Genomic DNA, 20,932 nt, shown 5'->3' with positions numbered 1-20,932 from the left:
AAGAAAGAGTCCTGGTGAGATGCTGCAATGCATCTTCTAGATGATACACATTGCTGCCATTGTGTCTTGGGGTGGGGAGAGTGAATATTTAAAATGCCAATGAGGTGCCAGTCATTTGGACTGCTGTATCCTGGACTGTGTTGAGTTTCTTGACTGAAGTTAGAGCTGTACTCATCCAGGTAAGTGAAGAGATTTCCAAACCCTTCCTGACTTGTGCCTTGTAAATGATGGGCAGAATCTTCGGAGTCAGGAGATGAGTTACTCACCTCAGAATATCAAGCATCTGACCTGCTCTTGTATCCACAATATCTACTGCATATGGCTGGCTTTGTTCTGGTTCTGTTCAATTGTAACCCCTGTCTCTCACCAGCACCAAACCCCACCACAACCCCCACCACCCCCATGTTGGTGGTGAAGGATTCAGCAACGGTAGTTTAAATAGGAGCAGAAACATAGAAAATAGGAGCAGGAGTCAACCAGTTGACACCTCAAGCTTGCGAAGACCATGGCTGAACATGGAGCTCAAAACCCTAACCCTGCCCTCCCACATCACTCAATCCCTTAAACCACAAGAACTATATCTATCTCCTTCTTAAAATACATAATGTTTTGGCCTCAACCACATTCTGTGGTAGTGAATTCCACAGTTTTACTGCTCTTTGGGTGAAGATATTTCTCCCCATCTCAGCCCTGAAAGGTTACCTCTTATCCTTAAACTGTCACCACTGGTTCTGGATTCCCTCACATTCTTCCTGCATCCAACCTGTCAAATCCTGTTAGATTTTTGTAACTTTCTATGAGATTTACCCCTCATTCTTCTAAAATCCATTGAGTACAACCCTAACTGACTCAATCTCTACCCATATGTCAGTCTTGCCTTCCCGGGAATCAATCTGGTAAACCTTCACAGCACTCCATCTAAAGCAAGTATTCCTTCCTCAGATACAAAGACCAGAGCTGCACACACTATTCCATGTGTGGGCTCACCAATGCCCTGTATAATTGTGCAGCAAGGTCCTTTTTCCTATGTTTGAATCATGATGAAGATTAACATTCAGTTTGTCATCTTTACTGCCTGCTGCGCCCATGCATTTACTTTCAGCAACTTGAGCATGAGGACACACAGGTCTCATTGAACATACCCTTCTCTCAATTTACAGCCTCACAATGGATGAGACCCCTGAAATATTATGGGCATTTCTTACATTTTACTGTAGAATTTGTTTTTAAATTAAAAGAAAGGACTGCTACAGAAAAAAAACAACAATAAATAAAAATTCAGTGATTGCCTGGCAAAGTCCTGTGTGAAGACAATGTAATGTCATACGTGTAATTGTCAGGAAAACTTCAAACAGCAAGAGACTTTGGAAGAAAAACAGAACAAGGGGTTGACTATCCCCCATCTCAGCAGAAAACCATTGCCTGCAAATGTGTCTCCTCCAGGAACATACAAACTATGGGTTAAAACCTGACTACAACATTTAGCCTGTGTGTGTTTAGTTGATCATCCTAGTATGTGGGCTACAGTGCTATGACAGCCATATTATGATGAACAGCCAAGTTAAACTTACCTGCATTGCAGGTAAAGGAACGGTGAAACTTTCACTCTTGCCATCCTGCAAAACCAAGAATCTCAAAATTGATTGCAGAACTGCCAACATCAATACTAGTGCCATCCAATAACAGCTGCAATATCATCTTAACTGCTCTCCACACACAATTCAGAGGATGATCTTCATGTTTATTTTTACTTTCTTTTTCAGATTCACCTCTTATTTCGATTTTGCATGTATGCATGTGCTATTATTATTCCTTCTCAGGTCTACTAATTAATGAACTCACTTTTTCAATTCAAGAAAGCCCAGTTAAACTGGTTACTTTCAAACCATTATATTCATTTGGGTCCAGGAGAAAAGTATCTACAAACGAAGAGATTGTTTTTAAACTAACAGCTTTGTGACTGACTGACGGTAAGGGTGAATGACCAAGGGAACCAGGATATCAGTCCATACCTGCTTGCATAGCGATTTGAGGTAACCTGTCTGAAACCATAACAAATTAGGGAATTTCACCCAGGATCTGATCAAAGGAAAGGGAGATGGTTAGTACCTCTTTTGTTGGAAATTGTCATTTCCTGCCACTTCTGCACCACAATTATTAATTGCCAGCTATCTACCCAAGACAGAATGGAGCCCAGATCTATATACATATCGACGTGTTTCATTGTGCAGCCTTAGTGAATGTCCCTATTTCTGACCTAATGATGGAGGGTAAGTCAATAATGAAGCAGTTGAAGATGTTTGGGTTGAGGACACCACCCTGAAGAATTCTTGCAGTAATTCCTGGAGCTAAGACCATTAACCTCCAACAACCTTTGTGCTAGTTATGATTCTAGCCATTGGAGAACTTTCCCCGGTTCTCATTAACTCCAAGTTTGATTGCTGACGCCATGTCCAGTCAAATGTGGCTTTGAGGTAGGTCTCACCTCTGGAATTCAGCCCTTTTCTCCATGCTTAGACGAAGATTGCATTGAAATCAGGAGCTGAGTAACCATCTAGAAAGCCAGCCATGGATAGCTAAAGAGACAGCGTAAAACTACAAGAATGGGCTTACAAAATGCAAAATACAGCACAGATCCTGTTGAAAAGGAAAGGAACAAAGACCAGCAAAGGGCCACAAAGCAGCTTATAAGAGCTTCTAAAACAGAATATGAAAGAAAATGCGTCAGGATCATCATAATCAGTAAGAGATTTTATAGTTACATAAAGGGAAAGTAGGTGGTCAGGAGCAAAGTTGGCCCACTAAAGACTGAAAGTGTGGACTGTCAACAAGATGCACTGCAAACATTCACCAAAGATCCTCAGACAGAAGCTTCCAAATTCACGGCCCCTTCCATCAAGAAGGACAAGGCAGGGATTCATGGGAACACCACCACCCAAAGTTCCCTTCCAATGACTCACCATTCTGGCTTGGAAACGTATCGCAGTTCCTTCAGTGTGGCTGGGTCAAAATCCTGGAATTCCCTCCCTTCAGGCATTGTGGGTCCACCCATAGTACATGGACTGCAACAGTTAAAGAAAGCAGCTCACCACCACCCTCTCAAGGGCAATTAGGAATGAGTTTTAAATGCTAGCCACCCTGCAATGTCCCCAACCCAAAAATGAATTTAAAAAAAACTATAGGGAAATGGCAAACATGTTGAATGGCATAATTTGCCTCAGTATTTACAGTAGAAAAGAATGTTAGCTTGCCAGAGATTCCAAGGAAATTTACAGTGGATCAGGGCCAGGGGCTGAACAAAGTAAACATGACAACATCGGTAATGAGAACATTAATGCAATGATACTGTGAGAAACCCCCAAGAGAGGTAATGCTTTCACGCAGAGAGTGGTGCATGTATGGAATGAGCTGCCAGAGGAAATGGTGGAAGAGGGTACAATTGCAACATTTTAAAGGTATCTGGATGGGCACATGAACTGGAAGAGTTTCGAAGGACATGGGCCAAATGCTGGCAAATGGGACCAGGTTAGATTGAGATATCTGGTTGGCAAGGATGAGTTGGGCCGAGGGATCTGTTTCTGTAATTTATGACTGTATGACCTGACAATTTCTGTGTGAGGCTGTTAAAGGAAGCAGGAGAGCATGCTGTAGACATCCTAACCATAATATTTCATTTTCCCCTAGACACAGGAGTTGATGCTGTGGATCAGGAAATTGCACATGCTGCTCTGCTTTTAAAGAAGGGTGAAAGAGATAAACTAGGGATTTCCAGGCCAGTTAGCCTAACATCTGTGGTAGGAAAATTGTCTCAGTCTCTGATCAAGGACGGGGTTACATGGCTGGGAAATTAGTTGAGTGACATGCAACAGAAAGTAGGGTTATTGGGTAGGTCCTCAAATTGGCAGGATGTGGCCAATGGTGTCCCGCTGGGATGTGCATTCAGGTCTCAATTATTCACATTAAATAAGGTCATATTTCCAAATTTGCTGATGACATAAAGTTAGGCAGAATTGTAGTCAGTCAAGGTGACAGCATAAAATTCAAAGGAATATAAATAGACCAAGTAAATGGGCAAAACTATGTCGGATGAATTCCAATTTAAGCACATGTGAGGATAACGATTTTGGACCAAAAAAAGGTCAGGGTACTTTCTAGATAGCATGAAGTCATATACAGTGAACGTCCACAGAGACCTGATGGTTCAGGTGCACAGATCTTTAAATGTCACAACAAGTGCAGAAAATAATCAAGAAAACAAGCAGACTGCTGGAGTACCACAGTACAACTGTCCAGAAGTTAAGCCGCAATTACACAAAAATCCTAATTAGACCCCACTTGGAGTACTGTGAACAGATTCAGACGCCAAAACTTTAAGAAGAGTACATTGGCCTTGGAAGGAGCAGAATGTAAGTTAATAAGAATGATACCTGGGTTAGGTTATGAGGAGAGATTATACAAATTAGACCTATTTTCTCTAGAATTTAGAAGGTTAGGAGCTTGATCTGCTTGAAATCTTCAAGATATTAACAGGAAAACCGAATAGATAAAAATAAACTATTTTCACTGGTTGGGGATTCGAGAATTATGTGGTATACCATGAGAATTAAGGCCAGGCAATTCAGGAGAGACATTACCAAGCGCTTCTACATGCAAAAGGTGGTAGCTGAATGGAACTCTTTTCCACACAACAGCTTTGGATTCTGGATCAATTGTTTATTTTAAATCTGAGGTAGACAAAGTTTTGTTAAGCAAGGTATTAAGGAATAGGGGTCAAAGGCAGGTATATGGAGTTAGGCCAGAGGTCAGCAATGATCTCATTGAATGGTGGAACAGGCTTGAGGAGTTGAATGGCCTATTCCTATCTCTATCTTCCTATATTCCAATATTGAACCCAAACTGAACATGAATAAGCAGCTTGTAACTGGGTAAATGCCACATGGTAGCACTGTGGATGACACACTCACCCCAATACTACCAATGATTGAGAGTAGATTTAAGGGACAATAGTTAGCCAAGTTAGATTTGTCCTGAATAAAAACCAAAAGAACTGTGGATGCTGTAAATCAGGAACAAAAACAGAAGTTGCTGGAAAAGCTCAGCAGGTCTGGCAGCATCTGTGAAGCATCAGAACTGAGAAGGGCCACTGGACCTGAAACATTAACTCTAATTTTTCTCCACGGATGCTGCTAGACCTGCTGAGCTTTTCCAGCAACTTCTGTTTTTCTTCTTGTTTTAGATTTGCCCTGGTTCATTGTACTAGAATGACTTGGCTTGGAGTGTGGCTAGTTTTGGAGCTCACCTTCAGTACCATTGCCAAGATATTGTCAGGACCCATAGCCTTTGCAATAGACAGAGTATTCAGCCCATTTGTTGATATCACAGGGAGCAACTCAAATTAATTAAAGACCAGCACATTTGATGATTCAGAGGAGGCCAAAATGGGTCATCTACTTGGCTCTTCTTTCTGGCGGTGATTGCATATGTTTCAGACTTGTCTTTTGAAGCAAAATGCTGAGATCAGTGTGGATAGGGATATTTGTTTACTCTTCTTCAGTTAATTGCTTCATTGTCAATCATTATACTTGAATAGAAGTGCCAGGTCCAAAGAGCTTACAGCTGACCTGCTGCTTGTGGGATTGTATAGTCTATTGCACACTCCTTATGCAGCTTATCATGCATGTTCTCCTGTGTTGCAGCTTCAACAGGTTGTCACTTCGTTTGTAGGTTTGCCTAGTGCTATTCGTGGCATATTCTCCTGCACACTTCGTCAAACCCGGTTTGTTCCACAGCTTGGAGACAGTAAGGATGCTGGAAGCTAGAGTCAGTAAATGTGGAGCTGGAAAAGCACAGCCAGTCAAACAGCAGGATAGTCAATGTTTCAGGCTGAAACCCTACATCAGGACTGACTCCACAGCTTGATAGGAATGGGAACTACGTGGAACATGAGATTACAGATTGTGGTTGACTACAGTTCTGCTGTTGTTGATGGCCCGCAGCACCTCAAGGATACCTGGTTTTGCACTGCCAGATATTGAGTTCATCCTACATGGTGGCCTGGTAGTAGTGTCACTGAACACAAAGTGAAGTTGAAACTATGTTTCCGCAAAGCTTGGTGGTCACTCCTACCAATACCATTATGAACAGTTACACCTGAAGCAGGTAGATCGGTGAGGACAAGGTCAAGTCGATTTTGCTTCTTGATTGTTCTAAACAACCCGCTGCAGGCCCAGTCTGCCAGCTTGGGGTTAATAGAGCTGCTTCTAGGCAGCGTCTGGCAATGACATTGAAATCCACTGCCCAGAGTACACCCTGTATCTTGCCCATGCTCTGTGCTTCTTTCGAGTGACGGAAAAGCTCCCATTCACCAGCTGCAGTGGGCCTGAGGGTGGTCAGTACATGGTAATCAGCAAGAGGCTTCCTTGCCCACATTTACCCTGGCACCATTGGACATCATGAGATCCATAGTCAATGTTGTGGGCTGCCAGGGACAATCCTTTTTGACTGTATTCTACTGAACTGGCACCTCTGACAAAGCTGTCCTGCCAGAGGCACAGACAAGCTTGGGGATGGTAATGAAGAAGATTAAGTAGTTAGAACTACGTCAGTTGCTTAATTAATTAGAGCTCTCCTAATTTTGACCCAAGCGATGTTACTGAGGAGGACTTTGCAGGGCTGATTGGGTAGGATGTGTCTTTGTCTAGTGCTCTAGTCAGTGCTGGGTGATCTAATCAGTTTTATTGTTATTTAATCTTCAGGAGTGAGTGATAAAATAAGCAAATAACTCAGTGGTCTCAGAGGGCGGTAAAGAGTTAACCACATATGAATGTTCAAAGTCCTAGACCACGGAAGGATGGCACATGACAGAAGATAAGAACATGACTGAAGCAGGTATGTTCCCCGCATCAACAATCAAAGCCTGAAGTGTTTTCCTTCAATCAGATCTCCCTTCAGCCCGCTGACATTAGGGAACTACAAGCCAGGTCTATGCAGGCTTGTAACGAAACCCTTTAACTCTGTGCTCCAGTTCTGGTGAAACTGCATTGCACTCCCTCCAAGGTCAATATATCCTTCCTGAGGTTGCAGTGCCAAGAACTGTTTCCACCGGCAGAAGGATCAGTAACCAGAGAACAGAGGGTGAGGAGCCAGCAGTGAGAGCAGGAGAAATATTTTCACAGCGTATTGAAGTGACTCAGATGGCTGATGTAACTAGATTCGATGATAACTTTACAAAGGTAAGAGAGACATCAGGATTTAATCAGCACAGGAGCAGGAGGGGCTGTTTAGCCCCCTCAAGCCCATTGTAACATTTATCAAGATCATTGTTAATTGGTTTCACTAATAATTTTATGCTAAGTCTCAGCAATATTTTTACTACATTTGCACTGTGTTATAAATGTTCAAGCACCATCTGTGCTCAGAGGAGAGTAGGACATGGCACTTTGCCAAAGCCTTACCAGTCCACGCTTAATTCCTTTTCCTTTTTCACATCATCCACTCAAAGGGCAGTCTAGAACATAATAGCTACCAGGCGGGACATTGACTGCAGTCTCACCAATCTTAAACATCTCCCAGCTTTCAGAAGATTTTTGGGGAAGGGTTTGGGCCTAACGGTGAGATATTCTATCTGGGCGGTGGTTAAAACCAAAACACTACTCATGTAGTGTCTCCCACCCCTCCTCTTCCTCTAACGAAAAAAATAAGTCTCTGTGTGGAGGGTCAGTAAGATGAGCGGTTTTTGTTGCTTCTTCCTTTATCTTTTAGCGTCTAGAGCAGAGGGGGTGGAAGCTAGGGCAGTTGCGTGCTCCTCTTGTAGAATGTGGGAGATCAGGGTCATTATGAGAGTCACTTTGACTTCACCCAGTTCCAGCTCCTCACAGGCCGCTTTAGGGAACTGGAGCTGAAGCTGGATGAAGTCTGGATCGTTTCGGAGGCTGAGGGGGTGATAGGCAGGAGTTATAGGAGATAGTCACACCCAGGTTACAGGATAAAGGTAGCTGGGGACCTTCAGGAGAGGGAAAGGGAATAGGCAGACAGTGCAAATATTGCCTGTGGCCATTACCCTCAATAATGCGTATACAGCTTTGGATACTGTTGGCGGCTTCAGATGTGTGGATCATTGGGATACCTTCTGGGGAAGGTGGGACCTGTGCAAGAGGGACGGGTTGCATCTGAAGTGGAGAGGCACCAATATCCTGGGTGGGAGGTTTGCTAGAGCTCTTTGGAAGGGTTTAAACTAGTTTGGCAGGGGGATGGGATCTGGAGCTCTGGATCAGAGGATGGGGTAGCTGGTGTACAGGCAGATACAGCATGCAGAGAGTCTGTGAGGAAGGATAAACAGTTGATAGGGCAAAGTTACAGTCAGTGTAACGGGTTGAAGCATGTCTATTTTAATGCATGAAGTGTCAGAATAAGGGTGATAAACTTAAAGCATTGATCAGTACTGAGAGATATGATGTTGTGGTCATTACAGAGACTTGGATAATGCAGGGGCAGGAATGGTTGTTGGATGTTCTGGGGTTTAGATGTTTCAAAAGAAATAAGGAAGAAGGTAAAAGAGATGGGGGAGTGGCATTGCTAATCAGGGATGGTATCACAGCTGCAGAAAGGCTGGTCGTCAAGGAGGGTTTGTCCACTGAGTCAGTGTGGGTGGAAGTCAGAAACAGGAAAGGAGCTGTCACTTTATTGGGAGTTTTCTATAGACCACCCCCCCCCCCCCCCCCCCCCCAATAGCAATAGAGACACTGAGGAACAGATTGGGAGGTTCATTCAGAAAGTAAGGATGCATGGGATTCAGGGAAATTTGGCTGTCTGGATACTGAATTGACTGTCCAATAGAAAACAGAGGGTGGTAGTAGATGGAAAATATTCAGCCTGGAGTTCGGTGACCAGTGGTGTTCTACAGGGATCTGCTCTGGGATCTCTGCTCTTTGTGATCTTTATAAATGTCCTGGATGAGGAAGTGGAAGGGTGGGCCAGTAAGTTTGCCATTGACATGAAGGTCGTTGGAGTTGTGGATAGTATGGAGGGCTGTTGGAGGCTGCAATGGGACATTGACTGGATGCCGGGCTGGGCAAAGAAGTGGCAGATGGAATTCAACCCGGAAAAGTGTGAAGTGATTCATTTTGAAAGGTCGAATTTGAATGCAGAATACAGGGTTAATGGCAGGATTCTTGGCAGTGTGGAGGAACAGAGGGGCCCTGGGGTCCATGTCCATAGATCCCTCAAAGTTCAACCCAAGTTGATAGGGTTGTAAGGAAGGGGTTTGGTGTGAGTGATAATGGGAACTGCAGATGCTGGAGAATCCAAGATAATAAAATGTGAGACTGGATGAACACAGCAGGCATCTCAGGCATCTCAGAAGCACAAAAGCTGATGTTTCGGGCCTAGACCCTTCATCAGAGAGGGGGATGGGGTGAGGGTTCTGGAATAAATAGGGAGAGAGGGGGAGGTGGACCGAAGATGGAGAGAAAGAAGATAGGTGGAGAGGAGAGTATAGGAGGGGAGGTAGGGAGGAGATAGGTCAGTCCAGGGAAGACGGACAGGTCAAGGAGGTGAGATGAGGTTAGTAGGTAGGAGATGGAGGTGCAGCTTGGGGTGGGAAGAAGGGATGGGTGAGAGGAAGAACAGGTTAGGGAGGCAGAGACAGGTTAGGCTGGTTTGGGGATGCAGTGGGTGGAGGGGAAGAGCTGGGCTGGTTGTGTGGTGCAGTGGGGGGAGGGGACGAACACACCACCCCACCAACCTCCGGATACAACGCATCATCCTCCGACACTTCCGCCATCTACAATCCGACCCCACCACCCAAGACATTTTTCCATCCCCACCCTTGTCTGCTTTCCGGAGAGACCACTCTCTCCGTGACTCCCTTGTTCGCTCCACACTGCCCTCCAACCCCACCACACCCGGCACCTTCCCCTGCAACCGGGAGGAAGGAAATGCTACACTTGCCCCCACACCTCCTCCCTCACCCCTAACCCAGGCCCCAAGATGACTTTCCATATTAAGCAGAGGTTCACCTGCACATCTGCCAATGTGGTATACTGCATCCATTGTGCCCGGTGTGGCTTCCTCTACATTGGGGAAACCAAGCGGAGGCTTGGGGACCATTTTACAGAACACCTCCGCTCGGTTCGCAATAAACAACTGCACCTCCCAGTCGCAAACCATTTCCACTCCCCCTCCCATTCTTTAGATGACATGTCCATCATAGGCCTCCTGCAGTGCCACAATGATGCCACCCGAAGGTTGCAGGAACAGCAACTCATATTCTGCTTGGGAACCTTGCAGCCCAATGGTATCAATGTGGACTTCACCAGCTTCAAAATCTCCCCTTCTCCCACCGCATCCCAAAACCAGCCCAGTTCGTCCCCTCCCCCCACTGCACCACACAACCAGCCCAGCTCTTCCCCTCCACCCACTGCATCCCGAAACCAGCCCAACCTGTCTCTGCCTCCCTAACCTGTTCTTCCTCTCACCCATCCCTTCCTCCCACCCCAAGCTGCACCTCCATCTCCTACCTACTAACCTCATCCCACCTCCTTGACCTGTCCGTTCTTCCCTGGACTGACCTATTCCCTCCCTACCTCCCCACCTATACTCTCCTCTCCACCTATCTTCTTTTCTCTCCACCTTCGGTCCGTCTCCCCCTCTCTCCCTATTTATTCCAGAACCCTCACCCCATCCCCCTCTCTGATGAAGGGTCTAGGCCCGAAACGTCAGCTTTTGTGCTCCTGAGATGCTGCTGGGCCTGCTGTGTTCATCCAGCCTCACGTTTTATTATCAGGAGTTTGGTGTGTTGACTTTAAATAGCAGGGGAATTGAGTTTAAGAGCCGTGAGGCTATGCCGCAGCTCTATAAAACCCTGGTTAGACCACACTTGGAATATTGTGTTCAGTTTTGTGCACCTCATTATCAGAATGATGTGAAGCTTTAGAGAGGGTGCAGAGGAGATTACCAGGATGCTGCCTGGACTGGAGGGCAGGTGTTATCGGGAAAGGTTGAAGGAGCTAGAGCCTTTTTCATTGGAGCGAAGAAGGATGAGAGATGACAAGATGAAGAGAGCGACAGATAGAATGGATAGTCAGAGGCTTTTTCCCAGGGCAAAAATGACTATTACAAGGGGGCATAACTTTAATGAGACTGGAGGAAGTATGGGGGAGATGTTAGAGGCAGGTTCTTTACACAGAGAGTGGTGGGCGTGTGGAATGTGCTGCCAGCAGTGGTAGTGGAGTCAGATACATTAGGGACATGTAAGTGACTCTTGGGTAGGCACACGGATGATAGTAAAATGTAGGGTATGCACGTTAATTTTAATCTTAAGAGTAGGTTAATAGGTCAGCACAACATTGTGGGCCAAAGGGCCTGTACTGTTCTATGTTCTATGAAGGAGAGGGACACAGATCTCAGCAGCATCTAGACAAGTGACCAAGAAGTAGGAGACACCTCAACAACAACAACTTAGAATTATATAGTGCCTTATTGTCGAAGGCACTTTAAAGGAGAACAGAATAACAAAGTCAGGCCATTAGCCACATAAGGAAATTTGGGGCCAGATCTTTTGAGGAATGGCAATTACATATGCATTCCCTCTTGACAGCTTTTCTAGAATTCCACACTTATGCTCCAAACCTCCAATTCAGGCTTCTTGACAAATGTAGAGTCTACCTATTCATGTGGTCTTCCAGTGGAGCACAGGATCATTGCTGGAAGCCAGGCCTAGACCAATTTTTACAGCCACTTCCTGGGATTTAAAGGTCTCAAAGGTCTTTTAGTTTGAAAATGGATCGAGTGAAGCTGAATGTATACAGTCAATGGATGAGTGAGTAGGGTGGCATCTGGGTGAAGGTGGGTAAGTGGTAGGTAAGTGGGTGAAAGGGTACAGTGGACAGGTGTTGGGGAGTTCAAGATTGGTCAACTGGTCCAATCCGGTATTCAGTAACAGACGGTTGTCAGGGGAAGAGGTGTATTGGACGTATCAGTTGTCAAGGTGGTTTGAGTATTCAGAGGGATTGTTGGGATCAGGGGTCATAGGGGTCAGAGGATGTGGAGGTCAGGGGATATCGGGGTTAAGAGTTTGGAGGTCAGGGATTGTGTAGGGGCCAGGGATTGTGTGGAGGTCAGGGGATATGTAGGAGTCAAGGGTGTGTGGGGGTCAGGGGTTGTGGGGGTCAGGGAATGAGGGAGTGGGGATATGTGGGGGTCAGGGAATGTGGGGGTCAGGATTTGTGGGGGGTCAGGGGATGTGTGGGAGTCAGGGGAAGGGTGGGAGTCAAGAGTTATGTGGGAGTCAAGAATTGTGGGGGTCAGGGAATGTGGGGGTCAAGGATTGTGGGTGTCATGGATTGTTGGGGGGGTCAGGGGATGTGTGGGAGTCATGAAATGTGGGGGTCAGGAGTTGTGGGGGTCAGCATTGGTGGGGTCAGGGGATTGGGTATCAGGGAATGTGGGGGTTAGGGAATGTGGGGGTCAGGATTTGTGGCTACGTCAGTCAGATTTCTCACACTCGTGCTAATACAGCTCTCACGCTCACACACAAACAGGGCTCAGCTGCACAGCCCACACAAACCCAAATCCTTGAAGGTGACAAGATTCCTCACAAAGCCATGCACAAGCACGCTCACTCACACACCTGAACAACACACACACACTAGTGCAGCTCCGACATACCTGCTGATTATAAACTCATGTCTGCAATTATAAATAGGAACAAATTCACACTTAGTGCCAGAGCCCCATTTCCAATCAGGGCAGTTCCTCGGCCTTCTCTGTTCCAAACTTTCCAAACTTCCACAACACAAGAATAACTATTTTATTCTCCAGAGAGCAGACATGGCCACAAATGAAATACAGATACAAGCTCAGAAAAGAGATGACAAATACACAAAAAGCACCGATGCAGATGACCCAGAGATGCAGACATGGTGCCTGTGATACTGATGGGGTCAAAGAAAACTGACTGCTCTTTAATCTCGCAGCTCCTGGCTCAGTTAGAAGCCAGCAGTGAATGTGTTAAAATCACCGCACGAGCAAGACAAACTTCCGGTTGGGCTGATCACTCTGCAGTCTGCCCAGTTTCCTGAATCAAGGGTCCAGTTATTGTCCCTGCTGTGGAACTGCTCTGTCCTTGAGAGGTTTATCTGTCCTTGTGTCTAGCCAGCTGAGCTGCTCACCTTGGCTGCCTGCTGTCTATTCTGCTGCCATCAGCCAGTGTAACTCATTACTAACAGAGTCGGTGATGTGTCCCCTGACAATAAACCTCCTCTCCTAATTACTAGCAGGCTGTTGATAAGATTGAAATAGTAGGAGTCAAGCCATTCGCTGCCTGAATACTGTATGGAACTGTAAGTATCCCCATTGTGTCCTGAGATCTTGTTGGAATCAGACAATAAATGAAATTAAGATAACAAAGTGTGGAGCTGGATGAACACAGCAGGCCAAGCAGCATCTCAGGAGCACAAAAGCTGACATTTCGGCCCTAGACCCTTCATCACCCCAAGTCTCACCTATGTCATTGATACCCACATGCACTGTGACCCATTACCCTCCCACCCCAATTTCCCCTCCAGCTCCATGGTGATTTCCTAAACTCTGGCAAAGTGAAGCCCTCAGGTTACACACCCATGGCTCGAAAAGCAATATTTCCCCCAGTAAGTAGACAGCCCCCATAAGCATTAGGGGCAACACAGTGGCTCAATGGTTAGCACTGCAGCCTCACAGCACCAGGGACCCAGTTTTGATTCCAGCCTCGGGTAACTGTCTGTGTGGAGTTTGCACATTCTCCCCATGTCCGCATGGGTCTCCTCCGGGTGCTCCGGTTTCCTCCCACAGTCCAAAGATGTGCAGGCTAGGTGGATTGGACATGCTAAATTGCCCGTAGTGTTCAGGGATGTGTAGATTAGGTGGGTTACAGGGGGATGGGTCTGGGTGGGATGCTCTCAGAGTCAGTGTGGACATGTTGGGCCGAAGGACCTGTTTCCACACTGTAGGGATTCTATGATTCTAAGCTCTTCATTGATTCCACTTGAATGGCTGCTGCACTATGGTGCCAGTTTGCTCTTCCTGACTGAGAGCTCCTGCTCCTAATCACAGAAGCTTAAAAGAACCTTAAACTTGTTGGGGACATGCAAAGGTCGAGGTCAGAGGTAGGACTGAAAGAACATCAGCCAATCACCACAGCGGGTCTCTGAAATCCTTTGAAGGAAAGTATCAATCCTCATTTTTAATGGTAAGAATTCGAGGATTGTCGATTGAGGATGGATTTGTTCGTGGAAAGTCTTGGTTGACTTGATAGAATGTTTTGTGGAAATAACAAGAAGAGTCAATGAGAGTCGAATTTTTCATGTCCACATGGATTTCAGCAATGCTTCTAACAAGGTACCACAATGCAGACTGGTCAAAAAAGTAAAAGCCCTTGTCATTGATACTATGAAAGGAAGTTGTAGAATCTGAGAAGTTACGAATGGACTATTCAGGTGGATAGAAAAGTGAGAAATGGAACTCAGTCTGCAGAATGCAAGGTAGTGTATTTGAGGAGGCAAACAAGGTAATTAGATACACAGTAAACATTTAACTGTCGGAGGTCTGTTCTTTACTGAGAGTGGTAGGGGTGTGGAATGCATTGCCGGAGAGGGTAGCGGAATCGGCCTCAATAGGGGCATTTAAGCGGCTATTAGATAGGCATATGGATGATAGTTTCAGGTAGGGGTGGAGGTTAGATAGACCTTAGGTTTAGGGTAAAACTTCGGCACAACATTGTGGGCCGAAGGGCCTGTACTGTGCTGTACTGTTCTACGTTCTATTGGGAGATATAGAGGAACAGAGTATCATGGAATTGCACAGATCCTTTCAGTTGCAGAACTGGTCGATACAGTAATTAATTCATGGGAAGTGGCAAGGTCAGTACATATTGTCCATCACAAGCTGCCTTTGAGAAGTTGATGGTGAGCCATATTCCTGAGTGCAACTGAATGGCTTTCTAAATCATATCAAAGAGCAGTGAAGAGGCAACCAGATTACTGGTAAATCTGAAATCATATATAGGCCAGATTAGGAAAGGACACAGATTTCCTTCCCTAAAGGCCATGAGAGAATGAGATATATGTTTTATGACTACACATTGTCATAACTATCTGATAGTTTCATGGTCATCATTACTGATGTTAGCTTTTTATTCCAGATTTTATTCAAGTATTGAATTCAATTTCCCCCAGTTGCTGTGATGGAACTTAAACACATGTCTCCAGATTATTATTAAAGGTCTCTAGTTTAATCACTGTGCTAGTTTACTTTTAATATGGGAGTGTTTCCCTTACTGGCTGAGGCAGAAACTACATAAGCAAGAAGGTTGCGCTAGAATAGTGTGTTAAACTCTCATCACAGCCTCACAAGGAGGACATGACCACAATAGAGCAGGCACAGAGAAGATTTAAAAGAATGCTACCAGGATTAGAGGCTGGGCTTTCTCTCTTGGAAAGGGGAAGATGTCATGATCCCAGTTGATATTATCACTGGTCAAGTCAGTTCCCAGTCTGAAATCTGGATTGCTTGGTTATATTCAGGGGGTTTTTTGTAGAAATATGAGTAAGGAGTGGTGTAGATTTGGTTTAAAAATAAAACAGAAGATTATTACATAAAAGAAATGAAGATAAAATAGAAGAAATCAAAGTGTTTGCATATAAAAAACATTTAATAATGTTGAAATTGACAGTTAAAGCCCATTAATCCCAATAGCATTCCGTTACAACACTGGAGAAAATGCCCTTTACAATCCCACATGGGGATTGACTTAGCTGTGGCTTCAATGCTTGATCATGAGAATCTGATAGCCTCCTCCTCCACTCATCATTTAACAGCTGAAACTTTCTTTGCTTCAAATAACCCCTCCGGTGTTCTGACAGAACACTTCATTTGGAACATTTCAACTAAATGCTGAGGTAACCTACATTCAACAGTTCTAAACTACCTTCTTCCTTGCTTAGGACCAATGCTTTACATGTCCAGCTTCAAATAAGAACCCAGCAGAGCTGCTAAAGATGGATCATCAACTCAGAACTTCTAGTTCAAGATGTTTGAAAATGCTTCAGCCTTGTCTTTTGCCCTGATGTGCTGGGATCACCTGCATTGAGGATGGGAATATTTGTGGAGCCTCTGTATTCAGTTAACTTGTCTGCCATTACCCATGCTAGATGCTGCAACATTTCTGGGCTTAGGTCTGGTCCATTGGTTGTGGGATCACTTGGCTATACATGTCACATCCTCCTTCTGCTGTTTGGCTTGAATGTAACCCTATGTTGTTACTTCACCAGGTTGAGACCTTAGTTTTAGGCATGTACAGTGCTGCTCCTGGCATTCTTTTGTACACATTTCTCTGAGGCTTTATAACAGTGGAGTGGGGAATATGCCTGGCCATGACATTACAGATAGCAGTTTAATATAATTCTGTTGTTGCTGGTTGCCCACAGAACCTTATGAATGCCCAGTTTGGAATTGTTAAACTTGTTGAAAATCATTTAGCACTGTGACAGCTCCACACAATGCAATGTAGGATATCTGAATGTTAAGATGGAACCTGTCTCCCATGCAGCGACCAGTCCCATGATTACAGATGCATTTATAACAGATAGATCAGAGAAGATGAGTTCAAGAGTGTTTTTCCCTCTTATTAGTTTCCAAACCAGCCACAGTCAGGGAGATAGGTTCTTTATGACTTTGCCAGTTTGTTCAGCGTTGGCACTACACGCCACTCTCGATGGCTGGCATTGAAGACCCCATCCAGAGTACGTTCTGTGACCTTGCAACCCTTCATGTTTCTTCCAACTGGTTACTCAACACAGAGGCGATATGATCCATCAGCTGAGCGTGCGTTGGTAGTTAGCATCAACAGGAGGTTTCCTTGCCCACATTTGACCCAATGTCATGAAATCTCGTGCAATCTGAAGACTTTTTTATATTCATTTGTGGGATGTGGGCATCCCTGGCTAGCCAGTATTGATCGCCTATCACTAGTTGCCCTTGAGAAAGTGTTGGTGAGCTACCTTCTTGAACCGTTGCAGCCCACCTGCTGTCGGTTGACCCACAATGCCACTGGGAGCAAGTTCTGGGATTTTGACCAAATGACAATGAAGGAACAGCAATATATTTCCAAGTCAGGATGGTGGGTGGCTTACAGGGGAACTTGCAGGTGGTCGTGTTCGCACATGTCTGCAGCCCTTGTCTTTCTAGGTGGAAGTGGTTGTGGGTTTGGAAAGTGCTGTCTGAGGCTGTTTGGTGACTTTCTCAAACACATCTTGTAGATAGTACACTGCTACTACAGAGCATCGATGGTGGAGGGAGTGGATGCTTGTGGATGCAGTGCCAATCAAATGAGCTTCTATGTCCTGGATGATGTCAAGCTTCGTGAGTGTTATTTGGGCTGCACTCATCCAGACAAATGAGGAGCATTCTATCTCACTTGTGCTTGTGGATGGTGGACAAGCTTTAAGGAGTCAGTAGGTGAGTTATTTGCCACAGTATTCCTAGCCTCTGACCTGCCCTTGTAACCACAGTGTTTATGTGGTGAGTCCAGTTCAGTTTCTGGTCAATGGTAACCCCTAGGACGTTGATAGTGGGGGATTCAGTGATGGTAACACCATTGAATGTCAAGGGGTGGTGGTTAGATTGTCCCTTGTTGGTGATGGCCATAGCCAGGCATTTGTGTGGCACGAATGTCACTTGCCACTTGTCAGCCCAAGTCTGGATATTGTCCAGATCTTGTTACATTTGAACACTGACGGCTTCAGTGTCTGAGGACTCACAAATGGTGCTGAGCATTGTTCAATCATTGGCAAACATCTGACCATATAACAGAGAGAAAGTCATTGATAAAGCAGCTAAAGATGGTTGGGCCTCGGATACTATCCTGAGGAACTCCTGCAGAGATGTTCAGGAGCTGAGATGATTGAGCTCCAATAACCATGGCCATCTTCCCCTGTGCCAGGTATAACTCCAAGCAAGTCAACCATGATGTCTCCCAGAGCCATTCCTTCCTATTTGTGTACCACTGTACTACTACCTCTGGACACGCCCAATGATGGTGATGGTGGTGTGGGACCTTGTCTGTAAGGCTTGATTCAGACAGAATATATTATTGTCCGGCTGTTTCTTGATTAGTCTGTGGAATCACTTTCCCAATTTTGGCAGGAGGTATTAATAAGGACGACCTTGTGGGTCAATGGGACTGGGTATGCCATTATCAATACTTTTTGTTTGCCGTGCCTAGGTCAATGTTAGGTTGTCCATCAGTTTCATGCTCTTTTTTTGACTTTGTAGCAGTTTGATACAAGTGATTAGCTTGCTAGGCCAGTGGCATTAACACTATTCCACTACACCCCGCCACTATGAAGCCAATGGGTGGTTAAAGTCTGTGATAATCTCAGATCCACTTTCATACATAATGGTGAAGAAAGATCTAATCAGATAATTTAGTTTATCCCTCTGATGGAAGAGAGTTTCAACAAAAAAGTGGCATAATTTCAGAATGAGAGCTATATCAATGAGGAATGAAATCAGGAAACACTTCTTTTCATAAAAGGTGGTGTAAGTCTAGAACTTTCTTCTTATGAAAAGTTGCTGGGACCAATGGGAGCTTTCAAACGTGGGGTGAACAGATGGTTACTTGGGTAAGGTGGCCAAGTGATACATAAAGAAACAAATGGAGTAAGGCAGTCATGATGTGACAGAATAGTGCAAAAGGCTCAAGGAGATGAATCATCCCATTGTGTTCCATTTGGATCAGAAACAGGGATAAAATGGGGGGAGAAATTCGTCATTATAAGATGTTAAAATGTTTGGCTCTGGATTTGGTGAGTCACAACAGGGATTTATTCAGTTACAAGTAGAAAGTTATAGAAGGTTAAACTGCTGGAATAAAATGGATGTACTAGCACATCAAACCTTGTAATATGTCAAGTTGAAAAATAACACTCTGTATTTTCAATAAGTTTTCTAAAGGGCATCTTTACCAGAGTGACAACATCTCTCAGCCTGGACAAAGGTCACTTATTGTCCCGTTACTATCAATTTGTACTCCTGGTGCACTGAGTAATGAGGTGTAACACAGAGTGAAGTCAGCCCCATTCACAGAAAGGGTGTGTAGGGGCAGTCACTGGCTCAACAGATCCATCAGCTCAGCTACACAGACATGAGGGAGTTCAGTCCATAATCTAGGCTGTACTGAGGGAGCTCTGCACTATGAGAGGAGTGGGACAGGAGGGGCACTGCACTGTCAGAGAGGCAGTACTGGAAGAACATTGCATTGTCAAGGGGCAGTACTGAGGGAGCGCTGCTCTGTGGGAGGAGCAGTACTGAGGGAGCGCCGCTCTGTGGGACGGGCCGTACTGAGGGAGTGCCGCTCTGTGGGAGGGGCAGTACTGAGGGAGCGCCACTCTGTGGGAGGGGCAGCACAGCGGGAGCGCTGTTCTGTGGGAAGGGCAGTACTGAGGGAGCGCCGTTCTGTGGGAGGGGCAGTACTGAGGGAGCGCTGCTCTTTGGGAGGGTAAGTGCTGAGGGAGCGCTGCTGTGTGAGACGGGCAGCACTGAGGGAGCATCACGTTGTCACAGGGGCAGTACTGAGGGAGCGCTGCTCCGTGACAGGGGTAGTACTGAGGGAGCGCTGCTCTGTGTGAGAGGTAGTACTGAGGGAGCATCACACTGTCACAGGGGCAGTACTGACGGTGCATAGCACTGTCACAGGGGCAGTACTGAGGGAGCGCTGCTCTGGGGGAGGGGCAGTACTGAGGGAGTATCACCCTGCCACAGGGGCACTACTGAGGGAGCGCTGCTCCGTGGGAGGGGCAGTACTGAGGGAGCATCACACTGTCACAGGGGCAGTACAATGGGAGCGCTGCTCCGTGACAGGGGCAGTACTGAGGGAGCGCTGCTCTGTGGCAGGGGCAGTACTGAGGGAGAATCACACTGTCACAGCGGCAGTACTGAGGGAGTGCTGCTCTGTGACAGGGGCAGCACGGACGGCGCCCCGCGCTGTCAGAGGGGCAGAACCGAGGGTGCCCCACGTTGTCGGAGGGGCAGCACCGAGGGCGCCCCGTGCTGTCGGAGGGGCAGCACCGAGGGCGCGCCGCGCTGTCGGAGGGGCAGCACTGAGCGAACACTGCTGTGTCAGAGGGGCAGGCCCGACGGAGCACCGCTCTGTCTGAGGAGCACTACCGAGGGAGCGCCGCTCTGTCCGAGGAGCACTACCAAGGGAGCGCCGCTCCGTCCGAGTGAGCGCTGCACTGTGGGAGGGGCAGTACTGAGTGAGCCCCACGCTGTGAGAGGGACAGTACTGTGGAGCACTGCACTGTCAGAGGGGCAGTACTGAGGGAGCACTGCTCTGTGTGAGAGGCAATTCTGGAGGAGTACTGCACTGTATCAGGAATGTACTGGAGGAGCACTGCACAAGGAAGAGTTAGTACTGAGGGAGCATCGCACTGTGGGAAGATCAGTGCTAAGGGAGTGCTGCCCTTAACAGGAACAATGCTGTGGGATGGCTGTACTGCCAAGGGATGGCTGCTACGTGGGTGGTGTTGTGTTGGGAGATATTACTGTGGAGAAGAGCTTTCAGTTCCTTTGAGTGCCCTGGTCAATATTTACTCTCTAGCAAACATCACCAAAATGTATTATCTGCTGATTATCACTTTGCTGTTTGCAAGACCTCACCATGGGCCATGCGGCAGCAGCATTGTCTACACCACAACACTAACGACACTTCACGTAGCACTTCATTGATAGTAAAGCATATGTGGCTACCCTGAAGCAGTATAAGATGCTACATAATCTTTATATCTTTCTTTTACACAGCTCATGGGCTTTCACTTCGTATTTTAATTGCCTCATTTTTATTTGTTGAGCCTGCACAGTTTCCTGCCCTGTGTGAAGCTTCCTTCACAGACAAGGCTGA

The 20,932-nt window shown here is 46.1% G+C and overlaps 1 long non-coding RNA gene across 1 annotated transcript in view; it reads left to right on the top strand.

The window, feature by feature from the left end:
- The first annotated feature begins 7,117 nt into the window (after window positions 1–7,117).
- LOC125462298 (uncharacterized) overlaps window positions 7,118–20,932 on the top strand; it is a 46,461-nt gene continuing 32,646 nt past the window's right edge. The window contains exon 1 of the long non-coding RNA XR_007249637.2: window positions 7,118–7,232. This is a non-coding gene — a long non-coding RNA (uncharacterized LOC125462298). The remainder of the gene's footprint in view (window positions 7,233–20,932) is intronic.

Source organism: Stegostoma tigrinum, chromosome 23 (assembly GCF_030684315.1).
Source record: "Stegostoma tigrinum isolate sSteTig4 chromosome 23, sSteTig4.hap1, whole genome shotgun sequence".
NCBI lineage: Eukaryota > Metazoa > Chordata > Chondrichthyes > Orectolobiformes > Stegostomatidae > Stegostoma > Stegostoma tigrinum.
This window is presented reverse-complemented; position numbering and strand designations above follow the sequence as displayed.